The sequence below is a fragment of the Dendropsophus ebraccatus genome, chromosome 6 (assembly GCF_027789765.1).
Source record: "Dendropsophus ebraccatus isolate aDenEbr1 chromosome 6, aDenEbr1.pat, whole genome shotgun sequence".
NCBI lineage: Eukaryota > Metazoa > Chordata > Amphibia > Anura > Hylidae > Dendropsophus > Dendropsophus ebraccatus.
Genome location: NC_091459.1, coordinates 119,625,589 through 119,649,457, shown reverse-complemented (window position 1 = coordinate 119,649,457; position 23,869 = coordinate 119,625,589). Strand labels below are relative to the sequence as shown.

The following is a 23,869-nucleotide window of genomic DNA, read 5'->3' as shown; positions in this document are numbered from 1 at the left end:
ATTCTAGCGCCATATCCTGAGCCTTTGCATAACCTGTACCGGACCCTTTAACCCACTGTAGGTCATTTCTAATATTCATCTCCCTTTGTAGAATAGTGGTTTATGGGCTCTGTGCAACTTGCAGTTATCATTAGTCCGGATTGTAATATAGAAAAGACATTATAACCCAGTGTCCCTGCACCCGGCACAGTGGTGTCCCTGCATCTGGCACAGTGGTGTCCCTGCACCTGGCACAATGTTGTCCCTGCATCTGGCACAGTGGTGTTCCTGCATCTGGCACAGTGGTGTTCCTGCATCTGGCACAATGTTGTCCCTGCATCTGGCACAGTGGTGTTCCTGCATCTGGCACAGTGGTGTCCCTGCACCTGGCACAATGTTGTCCCTGCATCTGGCACAGTGGTGTTCCTGCATCTGGCACAATGTTGTCCCTGCATCTGGCACAGTGGTGTCCCTGCACCAGGCACAGTGGTGTCCCTGCATCTGGCACAGTGGTGTCCCTGCACCTGGCACAATGTTGTCCCTGCATCTGGCACAGTGGTGTCCCTGCACCTGGCACAGTGGTGTCCCTGCATCTGGCACAGTGGTGTCCCTGCACCTGGCACAGTGGTGTCCCTGCATCTGGCACAGTGGTGTCCCTGCACCTGGCACAGTGGTGTCCCTGCACCTGGCACAGTGGTGTCCCTGCATCTGGCACAGTGGTGTCCCTGCACCTGGCACAGTGGTGTCCCTGCATCTGGCACAGTGGTGTCCCTGCACCTGGCACAGTGGTGTCCCTGCATCTGGCACAGTGGTGTCCCTGCATCTGGCACAGTGGTGTCCCTGCACCTGGCACAGTGGTGTCCCTGCATCTGGCACAGTGGTGTCCCTGCACCTGGCACAGTGGTGTCCCTGCATCTGGCACAGTGGTGTCCCTGCACCTGGCACAGTGGTGTCCCTGCATCTGGCACAATGTTGTCCCTGCATCTGGCACAATGTTGTCCCTGCACCCGGCACAGTGGTGTCCCTGCACCTGGCACAATGTTGTCCCTGCACCTGGCACAGTGGTGTCCCTGCACCTGGCACAATGTTGTCCCTGCACCTGGCACAGTGGTGTCCCTGCATCTGGCACAGTGGTGTCCCTGCACCTGGCACAGTGGTGTCCCTGCATCTGGCACCGTGCTGTCCCTGCACCTGGCACAGTGGTGTCCCTGCATCTGGCACCATGCTGTCCCTGCACCTGGCACAGTGGTGTCCCTGCACCTGGCACAATGTTGTCCCTGCACCTGGCACAATGTTGTCCCTGCACCCGGCACAGTGGTGTCCCTGCACCTGGCACAATGTTGTCCCTGCACCTGGCACAATGTTGTCCCTGCATCTGTCACCATGCTGTCCCTGCAGATCTCCCCATTGTCTCCCTCCCTGCCTGTGAAGCTGCTGCTGCCACTTCCTCACTAGAGATGGCAGAGCTTCCCTCCTCACATTCTCCACTTACATGCATGAGATAAGGAAGTGTGTTGAGTAATCCGGGGTGTGTGCAGTGTGCATGCTCTGGGGAGGGGGGGGACCTCCTAGCTCTTCAGTATCACAGGGAGGAGGAGCGAGCCTGCACACCTGCCCACTGCCACATTCCATCGCTACACTCAAATAGAGAACACCAGGGGAAGGAGATTACCAGGTAAGAGCTCTTTATGCCGTATCTCACCGTATACTGTGCTCGAAGCTGTATACTGTGTATAGACACCCATTCCCCTCTGGCTTAGAGTTTGTTCCGTGTCTGCGCCCTCCGCAGAGTTGGCACCGCTGGCGCTGCACATAGGCGGAACAGATACTTTGTAGTCAATATTTACTTTTGAAGCGATACAATGTAGCGTGTCGGTGGTGCCTCGTGGTATACTATATACTGCCCAGAAATCTCCGATAGGGCTTGCTGATCTTGCATTGCTATAGGCGGAACTGATACTTTGGGGAAGTGCGGCTTATGTTAAGTGCCATGGTTTCTTTTTTACTTTCTGTAGAGTGTTCTCCAACCTGTTGATCTCCAGCTGTTGCAAAACTACAACTCCCATCATGCCCTGACAGCCGAAGGCTGTCAGGGCATGATGGGAGTTGTAGTTTTGCAATAGCTGGAGACACCGAGCCAGGGAACACTGCCTTATGGTACGGATTTCTTGAGTTGCACTGACTTGCTATACAAAGAGAGAAGAGATACAGCTTGAAGGTTACTGTTCTCTATGATACAATATATCAATTATATATATATATATATATATATATATATATATATATATATAGTTCCCCAGACTCTTTCGTCTTCCCCTTTATGTAATACATTGTAATGCGAGGTCAGAGCTTTAGGTCACGTTGTCATTTGCAGCTACTTGTTTATTCGCCCCCCTAGGCGCAGGTGTTAACTCCTTCCTCTCCGTGCACTAGTCTTCCCGCAGCCTCTGTCTGCCTGGGATGTATTGTCATAGGAATAGTAATTCCTTCCCCTCTTGTTAGTAGATATAGGAGAGGGGGGGCTAGCACCGGCATGTATCTTATATACAATTCAATACAATTACAGTGTTTCATGTGTAAGTGGATATAGGTAATGGGGGGCATGTATTAGAACTGGCTGAGTGTATACTTTGTATCAAGTATAGTATACAGTGTAACTACAATGCGTCATGTATAAGTGGATATAGGTGGGGGGGTGGGGGGTAGCACTGGCTGAGTGTATACGTTATATCTAATATAATATAGAATGTAACTACAATGTGCAGTATGTAAGTGGATATAGGTGGGGGTAACACTGGCTGAGTTTAAACTTTCTATCTATTAAAGTATACAATGTAACTACAATGTGTCATGTGTAAGTGGATATAGGTGGGGGGTAGCACTGGCTGAGTGTATACTTAGATTCTTATATAGTATACAGTGTAACTACAATGAGCAGTGTGTAAGTGGATATAGGTAAGGGGTAGCACTGGCTGAGTGTATACTTTATATTAATATAGTATACAATTTAAGTACAATCTGTCATGTGTAAGTGGCTATAGGTAGGGGGTAGCACTGGCTGAGTATATACTTTGTAGCTAAATTGTATCCTATATTACATACAAATACACTCAGCCAGTGCTACCCCCCCCACCTATGTCCACTTACACACTGCACATTGTAGCTAAATTGTATCCTATATTACATACAAATACACTCAGCCAGTGCTACCCCCCCCACCTATATCCACTTACACACTGCACATTGTAGCTAAATTGTATCCTATATTACGTACAATGTGCAGTGTGTAAGTGGATATAGGTGGGGGGGGGGGGGGGGGGGATAGCACTGGCATGTACTAGAACAGGTGGGGCGTATACTTTTGTATCTAATATACTATAGAGTGTAACTACAATTTGCTGCTATCTAATTTATCATCTACTTCCATTCATCCTGTGGGTATACATGTATATAGCTGTGCTGGCTTGTTCTACATGTAGGCACAATCAGCTGCTACTTTGTATCAAACAGAAGGGTTTCCTATACTTAGTGCCATGGTATAATGTGCCAGCAGTTGTGTTATTGTACCTTCACCCTCTAGCTCTAAGGGTATAAAGGGGAGTGGCGCTGCACTGGCATGCTAACCAGGAAGACACAAGCTTCCTAATTACCATGCAATAAAAAAGGGTCCCTTATGCATGATGCCACTGTATAACATATCTACCATGCAATGGACACACTAACAAGGGGTGTCTTATGTTTGAGGCCACTGTATAACACACCGTTGGCTTCACCCTCTAGCTCTAAGGGTATAAAGGTGAGTGGAGCTGCACTGCCATGTTAAACAGGAAGACACATACTGTAGTTGATACTACATATCTACCATGCAATGTACACAATAACAAGGGTGCCTTATATTTGAGGCCACTGTACAATGCACCATTGTCTTCACCCTCTAGCTGTAAGGGTATAAAGGTGAATGGAGCTGCATACATACTGATACATACTGTAGTTGATACTTCATATCTACTATGCAATGTACAAAATATGCATGCTGCCACTGTGAAATGTTCCAATAGTTATGTGTCTTCACCCTCTAGCCCTTATGGTATATAGGTGAGTTGTGCTGCTGTGCCTTGTTGAACATGAAAATACAAGCAGATCTGATGCCTTGTATCTACTATGCAATGTACAAAATAACAAGCTTACCCTATGTGTCATGCCATGATATAATATGCCAGCAGTTGTTTTATTGTTTCTTCACCCTCTATCTCTAAGGGTGTAAAGGTGACTGGCGCACTGTTGGTATGCCAAACAAGAAGACACATACTGTGGTTTGGGCTTCATATTTATCATACAATATAAAAAATAACCAGGGTGCCTAATGCATTCTTCCACTGTATAACACACCAATAGTTTCACCCTCTAAGCATTATGGTATATAGGTGAGTTGTGCTTAACTGACTTGTTGAACATGAAAATACAAGCAGAGCTTGTATCTACTATGCAATATACACAATAATAAGATTGGCTTATGTGTCATGCCATGGTATAATGTGCCAGCAGTTATTGATGTGTCTGCACCCTCTATGTTATGAGGTGAAGGGTGAGTTGTTCTGCACTGACTTGTTGATGATCTCCTGGCTTATTTATTATGAAGACAGAAGAAAGGCCAAAACTTTGAATTGTATGCAAAATATCAGAAATGTCTTTACACCATGATATTATGTGCCAGCGGTTTTGTTGTTGTGTCTTCACCCTCTAGGTATAAGGGTGTATAGATGGGTTGAGCTGTACTGTCTTATTAAAAATGAAAACACAAGCAAAACTGAACTTTGTATCTATACTACAGAATGCAAGATTAAGGCAGGTTTATTTTTTCTTTTAGTTTTTATTTTAGCTCATCTTGCAGACTTTTCTAAATGTCCATTTACACGTAATACCTATGTTTCCGACTGGCCTGCTAAGGGTATGTATGAGCCATAGTAAATCTAAATCATGCAGTACAAAAAACATGAATGTCTTATGCTTCATGACATGCTACAATGTGCTAGCAGTTCTGGTGTTGTGTTTTCATCCCCTAGCTATAAGTGTATATAGATTATATGAACTGGATTGACTAGTGTTGAACATGGAACCACAAGCAGAGCTGATACTTTGTATTGATCATGCACTACACAAAATAAGAAGAATTCTTTTATACTTAATACCATGCTACAGTGTGCTAGTACTTCTGGTGTTGTATTTTCACCCTCTAGGTATAAGTGTATTTAGGTGAGTTAAACTGTGTTGACTAATGTTGAACGTGAAACCACAAGCAGAGTTGATACTTTTTATTGATCATGCACTACACAAAATAGCAAGAACATCTTACATTTTATACCATGCTACTAGCTTTTAGCACTTCCAGTGTTGAGTTTTCACCCTCTAGGTATAAGTGTATATGGTTGAGTTCCCCTGTACTGACTTGTAAACATAACGACACAAGCAGAGCTAATACTTTTTATGGATAATACAGTATACATAATAGGAACATCTCCATGCCAGGGTATAATATTCCATAAATTGTGTTGTTGTGCTTTCACCCTCTAGGTGTATGGGTGTATAGGTGAGTTGAGCTATACTTAAAATAGCAATGATGTCTCATGTGCAATGCCTTTGATATTACTTCCGGTAGTTATGTATTTGTCTTCAACATCTTCTTTAGGGGGGAAAGGAGAATTACGCTGAACTTTGTATCTATAACACATTATGCAAAATAATAGCATTGTGTTATGTTTAATGCCATGATATGATGTGCCAGCAGTGCTGGTGTTGTGTCTTCAGCCTCTGGGTATAATTGTACATAGATGATGTCAGCCAGCCTGGCCTATTTAGCATGCAGACACAAGAAGAGCTGGTAGTTTCTATCTATAAATGCCAAATAGTCAACATTAGACATGTCTTATATGTTATACCATGATATACTGTTCCAGAAGTTGTTGTATCTTCACCCTCTAGGTATAAGGGTACATAGGTGACTAGGCACTATCTGAAAACTGTATCTATTACAATACACAAGTAGGAGACATGCTTTATGTTGTATATCACTTTGGATGGTGGATAGTCACCTTAGTTATTACAGTATGTCTAAATATATAATGCCTTTATAATCATACATATAAGTCTTCACCCTCTGGCACTTGTGGACATGAGTTCAGCACATTGATTATGGAAGCAAAGACATTATCTTTTGTTCATTATACTGTGTATAGGGGTAAAATAAGGTAGAGACTGTGACTGTGTCATTTATCTGTCATTTATACTGTATGTGCGGTCTCTTTAACAATCAGCACGTGTGATGGAGATGAAAGGGTGCCTGCCTCTTTATGCAGCAGATAAACAATCGGTCCTTATAAGGCTGAATACAAAGTTTGGCGTGTGGAGAGTCGGGGTTGTGTTTCTTCAGCCTGTAGTGTGAGGGTTGGTGTGTCCCCATATAGTGTACCGCGGCTGCAGATGACACCACATCACCTGTGACATAGTGTCAGATCAGGGGGAGGAAGCACAGACAAACACCACTATGTGGAGGTTAACTGCTTCACTGCTGTAGTGCTTCTGTTCTGTATCATTACATAATAGGGAGTGTATCACATATGATAGACTTAGATACACAGCTCAGCAGTGAGAATTCCACATAATAGGTTTTGATAGGCCAGCTTAGTAGACAGTATTACGTCATAGGCTTAGATACAACAGCTCAGCAGACAGGATCAGATGTGATATTGTTGGGTACACTAGCATGACATTACGGTATTACACCTGGTAGGCTTAGGTACGCTTCCCCAGCAGCACATTATAAGATGTAATAGGATCAAGGACCTTAGTTTAGTGAACAGCTGCTTAGATACAATACACCATGGGTGGAAATTTATCAAACTGGTGTAAAGTGAAACTGGCTCAGTTGCCCCTAGCAACCAATCAAATTCCACCTTTCATTTTCCAAACAGTGTGTGAGGAATTAAAAGTGGAATCTGATTGGTTGCTAGGGGCAACTGGGCCAGTTTCACTGTACACCATGTTTGAGAAAGGATAGTCCCAGCTTCACCAGCTTAGCAGACAGTATCACACATGATAAGCTTAGCTACATCAGCTTAGATACACCACCTCATTATAGTAACACATAACCACACATCATAGGTGCAGATACACTACAAAGTAGGCAGTGTTATGCATGATAGGCTTAGATACAGTGGCTCTGGCAGACAGTATCACACCTGCTGGGTTTAGATGTATATCTTGGCAGTAAAGTATCACACATAATAGGGTTAGATACAGCAGCACAGTAGTAGTTACACAGCTCAGCACACAGTGAAACATAACATACTCTCACAGAGTATGTTATAATGAATGGCGGAGCATTGTATCACACAGTGTAACATTAGGTAACATATCATGATGGGGGATGTAGTGCCTCGCTCTCACAGGGTACGGTTATAATGAATGGCAGAGCATTGTATCAAACAGTAGGCCGCTGCTTTGTGTCTCTCTCGATTTTTACTTCCTGTTACAGAAACCTTCATCTCATCACAGCGACTAAACTAAATATAACTTCTGGGTATAAGCCGCCACCGAAACACAGGCTTACCCCCCCCGCCAGAATACAGCACATGTACAGGTATACAGCATATACCTCTATACTACACATACACCACACACAGGATACAGCACGTATATGTATATATAGCATCTACATGTATACTACACATACATCACACACAGGATACAGCACGTATATGTATATATAGCATCTACATGTATAGTACACATACACCACACACAGGATACAGCCAGGGGCGTAACTACCACTATAGTAGCCATAGCGGCTGCTATGGGGCCTGCCGCATCAGGGGGCCCCATGGCCTGCTCCTGCAATACACTGGGCCCCCTGAGCCGTCATCATTTGCAGCACCGGGTGGCCCTGCTGGTCAAAAGTTTGCTATGGGGCCCAGCCATTTCTAGTTACGCCCCTGGATACAGCGCATGTACAGTATATATACAGCATATACATGTATACTACACATACACGACACACAGGATACAGCACGTGTACATATATAGAGCATATACATGTATAGTACACATAGACCACGCACAGTACTGCATGTGTACATATACAGTATATACAGCATATACATGTATACTACACATACACGACACAGGATACAGCACGTGTACATATATAGAGCATATACATGTATAGTACACATAGACCACGCACAGTACTGCATGTGTACATATACAGTATATACAGCATATACATGTATACTACACATACATCACACACAGGATACAGCACGTGTACGTATGTATATAAAGCATACAGCACATATTCATACTATACATATAACACATATATATATGTGTGTGTATATATATATATACAGTATATATATGTATATATATATATCACAACATGTATGTATACAACTTGTGTGTATACAGCACATACATGTATATAATACACATAATACACATAACACATAAAATATAAATGTATAAATAAATAGCCCATATACACACTACACATATCATATAGCATATAGGGTATCCAGCATAGCAACTCCTCTGTTCACTATGGGGGTCTCTCAGCCCCTTGAGCACCTCAGGGCCCTTGTATATGATGGGACCACCAAGCTGCTGAGACCTCCCCTCCCTCTTATCTTACAGATAGAGGATACAGGTGTCCTGGACATGAGGTGGCTGCCAGCCAAGCATCAGTCCTGACTCCCCCAATAATATGCTTTTCTATGGAGGTGATGACATAACGTTTGGTTCCTCACACCTGGTGGTCCCAGAGGCTCCTGTGCCGGCGGTGCCCCATGGTGCTATGAATGGCTGACACTGTTATATATGTGAGTAGATTATCCCCTTATAGCCTGATTGGCTGAGCTTGCTGCACACCAGCAGCCTTTTCTCTCTCATTCACTGCACCCGGTCCCAGAAGTGAGGACGGTGGCCGAAGATGGCAGGTACGCGGCCGGCAGGAAATTTGAACGGCGATCGTCACCGGTGGGATGACAAGTATATTTTAAGTGTATGTTCTATGGTTTTTCTTTTTTTTGGAGGGGGGCGGTCACCGCTTTACCCCTTTAAGTCTTAAGTGCCCTTCCAGAAAGCTATACAAGCGATAGGGGGTGACAAACAGAACATTACAAAATCAAAGCACGTTACATGAATAAGATAAACGCCAGACTGGTACAGTACATGGGGATAGAGGAGCCTGCCTGCAGGGGCTTACAGTCTACAAGGTAAGGGGAGGTGCTGAATTATTATAGGTTGCAGCCTAGTATAAAGAGATGGGTTTTCAGGTTGTCCTTGAAGGTCTTGATGGTGGATTAGAGCCTGATGTGTCGGGGTAGAGAAATCTAGAGTATGGGAGAGTATGGGGCTTTGGCCAGGTCCCCTGAAAGGGACACAACTAGACTAGTTATTTTCTTCTATGGACACTAGAACTGCTATGCAGTACTAAGCTTCTATAAGGGGAGAGAAGCCCAGTGGCGTAGCGACCGTGGTCGCAGCGGTCGCTGCTGCGACCCGGCCCGCCACGGAGAGGGGCCCGCGGCCCCTCTCCCTGTATCCTCTGCGCCCGCCGCTCCGCTCTCCAGGACGGCCCCCGGCCGACGCTGGCTCCCTCCTTTCATCCCCTGTGCCCGCCGCTCCGCACTCCCGAACTCCCGGCCGATGCTCCACTACCTGGCGGTGTCCCCGGGATTCCCCTGCAGCACACGCATCAGGGAGCTGTGTACGCCGGGGCTGTTACTTCCGGGTCAGGGAGCGCTGCCTGACCCGGAAGTAAAAGCCCCCGCGCACACTGACCTTCCTGGTGCATGTGCTGCAGGGGAATCCCGGGGACACCGCCAGGTAGTGGAGCATCGGCCGGGAGTTCGGGAGTGCGGAGTGGCGGGCACAGGGGATGAAAGGAGGGAGCCAGCGTCAGCCGGGGGCCGTCCAACACCGCAGATGAGAAGGGAGCTGCCACGGGGGAACGAGGTTAAAGGTGAGTTGTTGTTGTTGTTTCCCCCCCTTTTGTTTTTATCTACTTGACAAGGGGGCATATACATGGGGGCAACATGGTGGGAGCATCTACATGGGGGGGATGTATACGAAGACAACACAGTGGGGGCATATGCATGGGGGGCAACATAGTGGGGGCATATACATGGGGGGTAACATGGGGGGGATGTATAAGAAGACAACACAGTGGGGGCATATACATGGGGGTAACATAGGGGGGTATTTATAAGAAGACAACACAGTGGGGGCATATACATGGGGGGAATGTATAAGAAGACAACACAGTGGGGGCATATACATGGGGGGAATGTATAAAAAGACAACACAGTGGGGGCATATACATGGGAGGGAATGTATAAGAAGACAACACAGTGGGGGCATATAAATGGGGGTAACATAGGGTGGGTATGTATAAGAAGACAACACAGTGGGGGCATATACATGGGGGTAACATAGGGGGGGTATTTATAAGAAGACAACACAGTGGGGGCATATACATGGGGGGATGTATAAGAAGACAACACAGTGGGGGCATATACATGGGGGTATGTATAAGAAGACAACACAGTGGGGGCATATACATGGGGGGATGTATAAGAAGACAACACAGTGGGGCATATACATGGGGGGAATGTATAAGAAGACAACACAGTGGGGGCATATACATGGGAGGGAATGTATAAGAAGACAACACAGTGGGGGCATATAAATGGGGGTAACATAGGGGGGGTATTTATAAGAAGACAACACAGTGGGGGCATGTACATGGGGGGATGTATAAGAAGACAACACAGTGGGGGCATATACATGGGGGTATGTATAAGAAGACAACACAGTGGGGGCATATACATGGGGGGATGTATAAGAAGACAACACAGTGGGGCATATACATGGGGGGAATGTATAAGAAGACAACACAGTGGGGGCATATACATGGGGGGATGTATAAGAAGACAACATATGGGGGTATGTATAAGAAGACAACACAGTGGGGGCATATACATGGGGGGTAACATAGGGGGGAATGTATAAGAAGACAACACAGTGGGGGCATATACATGAGGGGGAAAGTATAGGAAGACAACACAGTGGGGGCATCTACAAGGGGGGGAAACATAAGGAAGGCATCTATATGGGGGAAAAGATAAGGGGGACAACACAGAGGGGACCATCTAAAAGGGGGGACTACACTGAGAGGGGCTGTCAAGGAGATGCACATGGGGGCCATATATGGAAGACTGAACAAGGGGCCATCTCTACACAGAGGGGGGCATATACTATAAGGGGGGGGGGTAACAGAGTCAGCCTACCCACTAACTGAGGGTGTAAAGGGGCCAATACAGATGTGCAGTTTGTATAGAGATGAGGATGGTGACAGAGTGAGGAGCCTAATATCTCTGTCTGGCAGATTCTGTGGATTCGTGGCTCGAAGAAGTTCTCATAATGGCCCAGATGGAGAAGATGATGAAAAGGGAAGAACTCCGATCAAAGAAGACGTCCCCTGTGAGTCACCTGATGTAAGTGCACTGTAATGTATATGGTGTACAGAACCTGTGTAGAGCTGGGTCTGCCTCTTCTGGATGAGGTGATAGTGATCTGTGTACAGTGGATGTTATTCAGTACCAGCGGTGGTATTAGTCAGTATGTGGTGGTGTTAGTCAGTAGCAGCAGTGGTGGTAGTATGTGGTGGTATTAGTCAGTATTGGTCTCAGTATACTGGATTTGGTCAGTAACAATATGGTGGTGATGGTAGTGGTTGTGGTGTGGCGGTAATATTTGCGCCTTGGTAATATTGGTCTCAGTATACAGGATTTGGTCAGTAACAGCATGGCGGTAATATGTATGGTGATTATATTTCCATCCTATATACTGGTATTATTGGTAATATCAGTCTTTATCTATCTATCTATCTATCTATCTATCTATCTATCTATCTATCTATCGCATAGCTTGGTCAAGGAAGGGGGGGGGCCCAAGTTGAACTCTTGCACCAGGGCCCAAGGGACATTAGCTACGCCCCTGGAGAAGCCCATCCCTAAACCGTGCAGAGGAGTTACCTTCGGAAGTCATAGGAACTGACCCCAGTGGAACAAAGGTACTAGCAAAAGTCTACGTATTCCACTGCGCAGCACAGCTGGGAAAACTCAGGAGTATGCTCAACCCAGATAACAAGACCTGGGGCTCTTATGACCCACCTAGAATGGGTAGCTTGAAACTAGGAGGCATAAGGCAGTCAAGACTAAAAAAGTCATCCGTGAGTATGAGTATTCTCTATTCTCTTCTTCTACACACCTACTATTCTGGCAGAGAACATTTTTACATTGGGCACGGACCCTCCAGCAACTCCTCTCCTCTACTTTCTCTACTGCAAAGCACCTTCTTACTACAAGCACCTGGTCTCTACTTCAACTACAAGCACCTGAGTTATAACATGATTAAAGCTATTGTGTTGCACTGGACTGTATTTATGCCACCTGTAATCTTTTGTATTGCACTACGGTTACTCTCAGTAAACTGTTCTATTTTACGGAAGCATTGGCCTATCTCTTCTGCACCTGCACGCATATCGCTACACTTGGGTTAATTCTTTTTTGAGCGCTGGTGAGGTGCCAAGTCTGTCCGGACTGGGTCCCATACCACTCCAGGCTACCGTGACAAGTGCCCAAGTGACCCTAGACCCACTCAGCTATCACACCAATGTAACAGCTGACCCAGCGGGAGTTTACCCCAAACAAACACTCTCTGCACCTCACCGCATTAGATGGAAGGCCAAAGAATAGAATATTACAGTTATCCAAGCAGGAGGTAATGAGAGCATGTACCAGCAGTTTTGTTAAGTATGACCTTATTCAAACGTCCATTGTTCTGTCCGCAATTGTCGTCACGCAATTGGGACAGAACATAGGCCCAATGTTATTCGATGGCTCCATTCTCACATCTGTATGTGTGTACGGGGCTGTAATCTGTAGCACAAAAAAGAGGACCTGCTGTAACGTGAATTGCGCCATGGATCGCTATGCTAATAAAGTGGCAATGTAGTTCTAATTAAAGCATGGAGCCCTACTGATGCACATACGTAGTGCGGCCCACCAGTCTGCAGACCTCAGGGTTGAGAAAAGAGCGGATTTGGGAAATGTTTTTGAGGTGAAGGCGGCAGGAGGTGGTCATGGTCTGAATGTACTTTTAAAAGTCAGAGTAGAATCAAAGGTGACCCCAAGTCAGCTGACTTTGGACAGAGCGCAGCCATTGATTATGATTGAGATATTAGATGGAGGGGAGTAGTGAGATGGGGGAAAGATAATTAGTTCTGTTTTGTCCAGGTTGAGGTTTGAAAAACAGGTGGAGAAGAAGGGAGATATAGCCGATAGACTCTCTGGGATCCTGGATAGCAAGGAGCTGACATCCGATCATGAAACTAAAGTTGTATATGTCTGAAATGAAAGGGATGTGTCAGCAAAGTTGCAGTTTGGCGCAATCAGAAACTGTTGTGCAAAACTTTGGTTGTATGACTAAACCAAAGTAGCTGTGTAGCCCAGACCTTAGCACTGCAGCTGTATAGCACGTATATGGTGTTTCTAGGGGTGCACAAGACCCCTGACTAATAAAGAAACACAATGGCGCACTGTACTCTAGGGGTCTAGGGAGAAGGAGCAGTGAGAACATACAACCTATAGCGCTATATGTGGTCTGTTATGTAATTCCATCTGATATCTCACCCTTGGGGTCTTGTATCTTACAGTAATTGGGGTCTCTCATGTACAGTAAGAAAATGTAACGTTCTTGCTTCATGGCTGTAAGGTTTGGAGGAATGCCGCAGGAAGGCGCGCACTCGTCCCCACCACCCAAGGAAGAACTGACGGTCAGGGAGGAATGTGCAGCCCCAGGGCCATCTTTTCTTGCTGCACACATAGGGTTAGGGCCCTATTCCACTGGACGATTATCGTTTGCATATCATTAACGATTAACGATCGCAAACGACCACTATTGCGAAAGACCTGAAAACGTTCACTCATTTCCATTGAACGATAATCGTTACTTATGATCGTAATTGCGATCGTTTTTTCTTCGCTATTTATTCGCTATTGCATTCGTATCTATTACGAACGACCGAACGATGTCTTATTCAACGCGAACGATTTGCGAACGAGCAACGATAAAAATAGGTCCAGGTCTTATAAAGCGATCAACGATTTCTCGTTCGGTCGTTAATCGTTAACTGCATTTCAACCGAACGATTATCGTTTAGATTCGAACGATTTAACGATAATCTGAACGATAATCGTCCAGTGGAATAGGGCCCTTAATGTACACTTACTATTGACACCTACAAGAAGGAGCTGCAGGTGTGTCTATCTATCTATCTATCTATCTATCTATCTATCTATCTATCTATCTTTCTATCTATCTATCTATCTATCTATCTATCTATCTATCTATCTATCTCCTATCTATCTCCTATCTATCTATCTATCTATCTATCTATCTATCTATCTATCTATCTATCTCAGTGCATCTTTACTCTACAGAGGATTCCAGTTTGTCTATACCCCAACCTTGTAATATACATTGTATTCAGTTCAGTTTATTGGGGGCAGGGCTCCTGCTGTAACCAGTTGCCTTACAGACAAAATATACAATACACTGTAGGGGTGCTGGAGCCATAACACCTCTGGGACCCTCTGGTATAAAGAAATGGGGTTTGGTTCATCTCTTCCTATGGAGCTCATTGACCTTACTGAAAAGGACTGTGCACAATCTTGATCAACTTTCCAAGGATCAGGGATTTTCACTTGCACTTTTTATACTGGGAAATACCCCTCAAGTTTTATATTAATTTATCCCATCCTGTTGCAACCAAAACTGTGAAGATATATAAATAATTCCTTTGTACGGTCCCAGAAGATCAGCACCCACCCCCCTGCTCATTAACCTGAGATCAGACCTGTCTGTAAGGCAACTGGCTGCAGCCGGAGCTCTCCCCCCAGGCACCATGACTTCTGCCAAAGAGAAATAGGTGGGAACAGAATAAAATTAACCTTCAATGGCTGCAAAAATCCACATAGGCCAGTGTCTGAGTTTCTCCAGCTGCAAAACTACAACTGCTAGAATTTCCTGACAGCCACATGATAGGAGTTGTAGTTTTGCAACAGCTCTATAAGCACAGGTTGGAAATAATTGTGGTAGATTAGCACTAACTAACAAATCACTTGTCTGTAAAGGTCCTTTTACATGGGCCAATTATCGTGCAAGAAATTGTTAAATTGTTCGAATGTGAGCGATAATCTTCTGGAATAAGCGCGGCAACGATCAAACTACAAACAAAAATTTGTTCATATCTCGTTGATCACATCTTTTGAGCTGACCTCAAAATCATTGTTAATCGTTCTCAAGTATTTCAGTGTGAACTCTCATCGGTCACAGTATGTAGATACCAACGCAATTACAAATTTATCTCCTTGTCTAAACACTTATCGTTTAAAAAAAAAAAATGTCAATCGTTGTTCGCTAAACAAGCGATTTAGCTATTTATCTGTGCGTGTAAAAGGACCCTCATGCTGCGTTTACACAGAGAGATTTATCCGACATATCTTTGAAGCCAAAACCAGGAACAGACTATAAACAGGGAACAGGTCATAAAGGAAAGACTGGGATCTATCCTCTTTTCAAATCCATTCCTGGCTTTGGCTTCCAAAATCTGTCAGATAAATCTTTCTGTGTAAACGCAGGGTGCGTTTACACAGAGAGATTTATCTGACAGATTTTAAAAGCCAAAGCCAGGAATGGATTTGTAAAAAGGATGGATCCCTCTTTGGCTTTAAAGATCTGTCAAATAAATCTCTCTGTGTAAATGCACCATAAGAACAGGCTGATGACTGCCTGATCAGCAATGTAAATGAGCACCGATCTGCTATATAGGCTCAGTAAACGAGCACCACTTAAATGGCTTGATGAACATTTAGCAAGGGCTGTATGTATGTATATGTATATATATATATATATATATATATAGTATATACACACATCCGTGCAGCCCTTGCACTAAACTGGTAATGCTCCCTGCAGTCTCTGTCCGCCCCTTGTTTCCCATTATCTCTATTACTGTACATAAACTTATAATATCACATATTCTGCTGTTTATGAATGTTTGTTTCATCTGTTTTACATGTTATTCAGAATAATAAATCAATATTTTTGGGGTGTCTGAATTTCTATGATTTCTTATGGGAAAATTTGCTTTGGTTTAAGAGTGGATTTGGATTACAAGCACCGTCCCGGAACGAATTATGCTCGTAATCCAAGGCACCACTGTACATATATACATATATATCTTCCCTACCTGTGTAATGTGTGACACTGCTGACACCAGAGAGCAAATAGCCTGTACTCTCCTGTGTGTATATATATATATATATATATATATATATATACACACACACACACACACCTCCTACCTGTGTAATGTGTGACACTGCTGACAGCAGAGAGCAAATGGCCTGTACTCTCCTGTGTGTATATATATATATATATATACACACACACACCTCCTACCTGTGTAATGTGTGACATGGCTGACACCAGAGAGTAATAGCCTGTACTCTCCTGTATTATGAGCAGTGAGAAGTGCGGGAGGTGAGTGTGGGCAGGCGAACTGTATTTGGTTCTGCAGCAGGTTGAGCTGAGGTGTATTATGAAAAGCTAGGGACACACTTGTACTTCTGTGCAGACAACAACAAAATGGCGCTGCCCAGCAGTACACATATCACCTTTCCCCTCTTTGTTCTCCTGTGAAAAGAGGAGGGAGGTGATGATGTCACAGCAATTGAGCAGAGACTGCCTCTTTTTTCAGCACAGCCGTATATCAGGTTACTTTTACCACCAGTTTTCCTGCTGGAGCTCCCCCTGGTGGCCATCACTGGGAAATATGAAAAATTAGATAGTTAATTTTTCATATTTCCTTACATGTAAAAAATAAAAAAATGCACATATAAATTAACAAAAAAATAACACATTCAATTTTAAGACTTTCATGTTTTTTTTTAACTTTGTGAAACATTCCCTTTAAGGGGTTGTCCAGCGCTACAAAAACATGGCCACTTTCCCCCTACTGTTGTCTCCAGTTTGGGGGGGGGGGGGGGGGGGGTTGAAACTCAGTTCCATTGAAGTAAATTAAGCTTAATTGCAAACCGCACCTGAACTGGAGACAAGAGTAGGGGGGAAAATGGCCATGTTTCTGTAGCGCTGGATAACACCTTTACCTCTCCACCCTCTTCTCTTGCCCTCTGCTTTCACTCCCCACACTGTGGCTGCAGCTTCAGAGCAGCCTATCAAAGCTGAGAGGCCTCTCAGCCAATCACTGGCCAGGACCACCGCAGCCGGTGATTAGCTCAGAGACCGCTTTGAAGCTACAGCCGCTGCCCTGGGAGTGAAAGCAGAAGGCAAAAGAAGAGCGTCGAGAGGTAATGTATAACAGTTTATTCAATCGTTAGCCGCCGGCTGTGCAACATTATTACACGTAGCGATGCGTGGTCGGCAACCAATGATTTTAGGTCCAGAGCTAAATATAAGGTCAGCCGATGATCGTTTCATTAGCTGATCGTTGTCTCTATTACACAGAGCAATAATCGTCCGAATCGGCCTGATTTGGCTGATTATCGTGTAATAGGGCCCAAAGGCAGTCCTCTTGCTCTTTGTGCATGATCGGGGTTGTAGTTTTGCAACAGCTGGAAAGAAACAGATCGGAGATCATAGTTCTGGACTAACACACTCTCATCCTATCTGATGTAGAAAGACAAGACCACCCCACTAGAAAGGCTCCCAAACCCTGAGGGTTTGCGGTTGGAGCCATCACAGTCCACCCCGCCTTGTAACCTGTGGCTCATATACTCCTCGCATACCCTGATGTCTTTACTTCTTGGCTGGCGGTGACTTCCTGTAGAGTGACCACATAGCATGCTAGAGACAAATCACTGTGGTCACTGGTACAGCGGGCTCTGTCCATTATACAAAGAGGAGATATAAAGCAACATGGTGTCTAATCATACAGTAGATCAGTTGTTCCAAAACATTGTGATCATAGGGCATAGAGCTGGGGTAAAGCTGTAATGCCAAGCTCAACCACTGCTAAATGCATGGCACTGTACCTCTTAACAGTGAGGGGGATGCGGCTTTCAGTATAGTGCCACCCCCTGCTAGAGAGCCAGACCCAGTGTGGCCCGCCACAGAACCGGAGGATCCTCTGGTAGGCCCCAGCTTTAGAACCTGCACAAACACTGACTAACATGTAATTTTTCACTGGTTCTTAATTGGTGGAAAATCTTCTTGTATTATTGATTGAGAGAAAGTCACTTTGCATGCAGGCTTATACCGAGATCATCCTGATAGAGAGATGTGTGATAAAGTCAGAAGTTGCACAACACATAAAAATTGAGCCAGATCCTACAGTGGAATATTTGTCAGAATCACTGAAAAAAAGCAAATAATATGTAATGATCTTGTATATCTAAAAATTTCTCTTATTAATTTCCATTGCGGGGAAGCAGTGACAAGTTCTTGTACAATGTGTATGGCTCAGAATGTGAAGGGGGAGGTGTGAATAAGGGAACATGTACTCTCCTTCTGCTGATCCCCCACTAGTGCCTGATCCCCACCATGAGTATTTCCTGTTTGATAACAGATAGGAAGTGCCCATGTAGCCAGTTATTGGCTAAGGCAGGTTACCATTGTTACAGGGATTGGCAGAGTCAGCACATCATCAGAAGCAGGAAGAAGGGGGGAGTATCAGGGACCAGGAGTAGTAACAGTGGGGGGATCAGGGTAATTGAGTATTCTTTATTTTTGCAGTACCTGGAGTCCATTCTAAAAAAGAAAAAAAAGTGTCCCTGAACAACCGGAAAACTACCTATAAGTGGCACTAAAGAGACAGTCCTTTTCCATTTGCATTAGAGCTAATTTGCATACTTATGTTCCTGGGGAGCATTGCATGACCTATAAATGTTGATATTTAGGAGCAAGCGAGGGCCGACCTGTCAGGCCAGCACTAGCTTGCTCCTTGTTTCCTGCTCGCTGTCAGTGCTATAACACGCACAGACATCAACCGGGGTGGGGGGACGGGGGCTAAGTTGGGAGGGACTGCCCAGACGATCTTTAGATTGTCCGGGTGGTCCATAGGAGAAAACGGGATCTTAGGTCCTGATTTAGATCAACAATCAACCGACATTGTGCAGGCACTGTATGAACTGTGGCTTGGAATATGGCTAAATCACACTATGACACAGATGGTTGAATACTTTATTGGTGGCACAGTCATAAGTGTTTGTAAACCTCACAAAGACGTAAGGAAATCTAACTACAGAGATTGGAATCAGCTGTTAGTCGACCACAATTGTAATCACAATCCTCACTTCCGCGCATGCAGCTCGCCGATAAGTGCAGTAAATATCACGTTTACTACAAACAGTACCAATCAGCCCAGTCACACAGGAATAATGGCTGCTGAAAGGTGTCGAGGCTGTGACTACACATCCGAAGGCGTAGAGCGCTGACATTTCGCATCAATGTGATTGTATCTCCAAAGTAGAAACTGCCATTTCTTAATATTGAAGCAAAACTTTTCTACAGGTGCAAAATACTGCGGATTAGTGGAACGCAAACGTTTCCTTCAGATAAACTGAGGATAGGAACTGTGAATTGCTCATCAAACAGATGGAAAGATGGGAAAAAAGTGGGACAAAAAGTACAGTGGTGCTGTGGATTACGAGCCTAATTCGTTCCGGGACCGCTCTTGTAATCCAACTCACTCTTTAAGCAAAGCAAATCGTCCCATAAGTAATCATTAAAATGCAGACAATTGGTTCCACACCCCAAAAATAATGATTTTTTAAATTCTGAATAACAGATAAAACAAATGAACAAACATTTAAAAACAGCTGAATATGTCATATTATAAGTTACTGTAAAGTATAGCAATCAGTATGTGGTGTATAATGTATAGTAAGTGAATGACCCTGAAAAACCGCAGCAGTTTGTAGGTACAGGATGGTACTGCATTTTCAAAAATCTGGTTCCTATAACTTGTAATATATTTTTAAGCAAGAAGAAGATGGTAAAAGATAGTGGGTCAAAGAAGAGGATGGTAGATAATGGTGGATCAAAGTAGTGGATGGTAGATGATGGTGGATCAAAGTAGTGGATGGTAGATAATGGTGGGTCAACAAGAGGATGGTAGAAGATGGTGGACCAAATGGGCAGTTGGTGGAAGATGGTAGGCAAAATAGATTGATAGAATAGGGTGTGCCAAAAAGGAAGATAGTGGGACAAATAAGAAGGTGGTGGAAGGTTGAAAGTTGAGAAGGCAGTCAGTAGGAGATGATAGCCTAAAGAGGAAAACAGTACAAGATGGTGTACCATATAGCGTGTTTGTGGAAGATGGTTCGCCAAATAGAAGATTGATGGAAGGTGGTTGACAAGATTTTGTGGAGGTTTGTGGAAGTTGCTGGGACAAATGAGAAGTTGATGGAAGGCAGTTGATAGGAGATGATGGCCTAAAAAAACAAATGGTACAAGATGGTGGTTAAATAGGTAATTGGTAAATGATGTTGGCCAAAAAGAAAGTTTTGTAATCTAGAAGTAGATAATGGAAGATGGTAGCTTAAGGAGCAAATAGAATATGGTGGGCCCAATCGGCAGTTGGTACATGATTGAGGGCCAGCCGAAGGTAGAAGATGGTGGACTAAGGGTATGTTCACACTAAGGAATCAGCCAGGAATTTGTAAATATGAACAGAGCAATGTCACATTGTGTTTAGTGGGATTTCCGCTTTGTAGTTTACACAGCAGAATTTTATCTCAGAGTTTTCTGCCACAGATCTGCTTTCTGCCCAAAGAATTGACTTTTCAATTCTTTGGGTGGATTTCGCTAGAGAAATCCTATAGAAGTCAATGGAGCTTGAATTCTGCTTGAAATTTGCTTGAATTCCTCTCTAATTCTACTTGAATTATGCTCAAATACCGCTAGAGCTGAATAGGTGAGGAATTTCAAACAGAAAACTTTCCTTTGCAATTCCTTGCCTATTGTTAACATAACCTCAAGCGGCAGTATGAACAAGCTGGTAAACTCACATGCCGTACATAAGAGGAAGGGCTGAGCAGGAACCTCATCGGCCACTGTTGACCTAAAAGTGCACTTGAAAAGAAGGTGACAAAACAAATAAAAACTTAACTCTCAAACTTATACTTGTCTATGGTATTTGCCTGCACAGTGTGGGCCTTTCAAGTACAGGCAGCAATGTGACCTTTCGTAGGCATATGCCCAGGACATTCAGACACCATGTGTGATCGGCTTTAACGTTCAGTTAGTCATGTAAATGTTTTTGTCTGTTAAGTCACAAGTGGCAAAATCTTCTCCAAACTGTGATCTCTATCATTGATTGTGAGATGTCAGATGGTGGTGCCCGATAAGCTGATATGCCTCTTACTTAGTGTGCATGCATTCACGTTCCAGAGTGGCTCTCCTATAGAAGGAAGAAAGTGCCACCTGTAACCACTCCTCAATCTTCTCACCCAAATGTAGACATGATTCCTGCCCCTCATCAGAACGGGGACTGTTTCTCCTCTTAGAGTCCGAAAATCCATTAATTTGCTGTCTACAGATAAGTGCCTCTAACATTGTTGTAAGGTCTGGTTCAGCTAGTCTTGTTACCTAATTTTTATAATTTTATCCCAATGAGAATTTCCTAGCCTATACGACCCTCTACACCCTATCTTTTTATTGGCACGCTACTAACTGATCCAAAATAGGGTGGATTTCTTGGTATGATTTTTGAACTGTGTGGAAAGCTCTAGTATTTGGGCCCGGGTTGGAAACCGCCAAACTGCTATTAGAGTCCTCTCCCCAATCTCCAATATTATGACCATTATCCAGTTCTTAACATGTTCTACATTTAGTAAGGGAAACAACACAAAATGCATTGGTGGAGGTACTAGTGGTGCCAGGATGAATACCTGTTATATCATGGCCACCTGCAGTACTGTGGACTCAATTAAATGTGCTGCCTACCAAGCACTACATACTCACTAGGTTTACATCTACAACCATCACACACCCAACTCACTAGGTCTACATCCACAACCATCACACCCCAACAACCACTAGGTTTACATCCACAACCATCACACCCCAACAATCACACACCCAACAATCACTAGGCCTACAGGTCCTATTATACCAAGCGATTATCGTCTGTAACGGCTGATAATCACTTTGTGTAATAGAAGACAACGATGAGTCGACATGCTCAATGTCGGCTGATCGTTGTCTTTCAACAGGCTGAAACGTTAACAATCAGCCTGCCAACGATCTGCTGCCGTTGCCCCATGTAACAGGAGCGGCACCAGCAGACCACCGCTGTCTCCCTGGGCTGCCCTGACGATCACTTGGGCTTTCCCCCCGGCTCTTACACGCTACTCCACGGTCACTGTCAGTGCGTGTAAGCGAGGAGCAAGCAAGCTTGTTTCTCTCCACATCGCCCCGTGTAATAGGGGCTAACATCCACTTCCATCACACACCCAACAATCACTAGGTCTACATCCACTTCCATCACACACCCAACAATAACTAGGTCTACATCCACTTCCATCACACACCCAACAATCACTAGGTCTACATCCACTTCCATCACACACCCAACAATAACTAGTTCTACATCCACTTCCATCACACACCTAACAATCACTAGGTCTACATCCATTTCCATCACACACCCAACAATAACTAGGTCTAAATCCACTTCCATCACACACCCAACAATAACTAGGTCTACATCCACTTCCATCACACACCCAACAATAACTAGGTCTAAATCCACTTCCATCACACACCCAACAATCACTAGGTCTACATCCACTTCCATCACAGACCCAACAATGACTAGGTCTACATCCACTACCATCACACACCCAACAATAACTAGGTCTACATCCTCTTCCATCACACACCCAACAATCACTAGGTCTACATCCACTTCCATCACACACCCAACAATCACTAGGTCTACATCCACTTCCATCACACACCCAACAATCACTAGGTCTACATCCACTTCCATCACACACCCAACAATAACTAGGTCTACATCCACTTCCATCACAGACCCAACAATGACTAGGTCTACATCCACTACCATCACACACCCAACAATAACTAGGTCTACATCCTCTTCCATCACACACCCAACAATCACTAGGTCTACATCCACTTCCATCACACACCCAACAATCACTAGGTCTACATCCACTTCCATCACACACCCAACAATAACTAGGTCTAAATCCACTTCCATTACACACCCAACAATCACTAGGTCTACATCCACTTCCATCACACACCCAACAATAACTAGGTCTAAATCCACTTCCATCACACACCCAACAATAACTAGGTCTACATCCACTTCCATCACACACCCAACAATCACTAGGTCTACATTCACTTCCATTACACACCCAACAATAACTAGGTTTACATCCACTTCCATCACACACCCAACAATGACTAGGTCTACATCCACTTCCATCACACACCCAACAATGACTAGGTCTACATCCACTTCCATTACACACCCAACAATAACTAGGTCTACATCCACTTCCATTACACACCCAACAATAACTAGGTCTACATCCACTTCCATTACACACCCAACAATGACTAGGTCTACATCCACTACCATCACACCCCCAACCTTTCCCTAGTGTTGTGTTCATATGCGGAAGAATGTGATGTTTCAGCTGCCCGCTGGTTGGTACAGAGAGACTGGCACCCAACAATCACTAGGTCTACATCCACTTCCATCACACAC

The 23,869-nt window shown here is 44.4% G+C and overlaps 1 protein-coding gene across 3 annotated transcripts in view; it reads left to right on the top strand.

The window, feature by feature from the left end:
• The window catches only part of PTK2B (protein tyrosine kinase 2 beta), a 102,882-nt gene that overhangs the window by 3,565 nt on the left and 75,448 nt on the right, over positions 1–23,869 (top strand). Inside the window, exon 1 of one of the 3 annotated variants that reach the window (XM_069975747.1) lies at positions 1,549–1,654. The exons of 1 other annotated variant lie outside the window; for it this stretch is intronic. The gene's annotated coding sequence lies outside the window, so the exon portion shown is untranslated. Of the gene's footprint in view, positions 1–1,548; positions 1,655–23,869 lie in introns of those variants that run through there. One more of the 3 variants, XM_069975745.1, reaches the window with a different exon arrangement.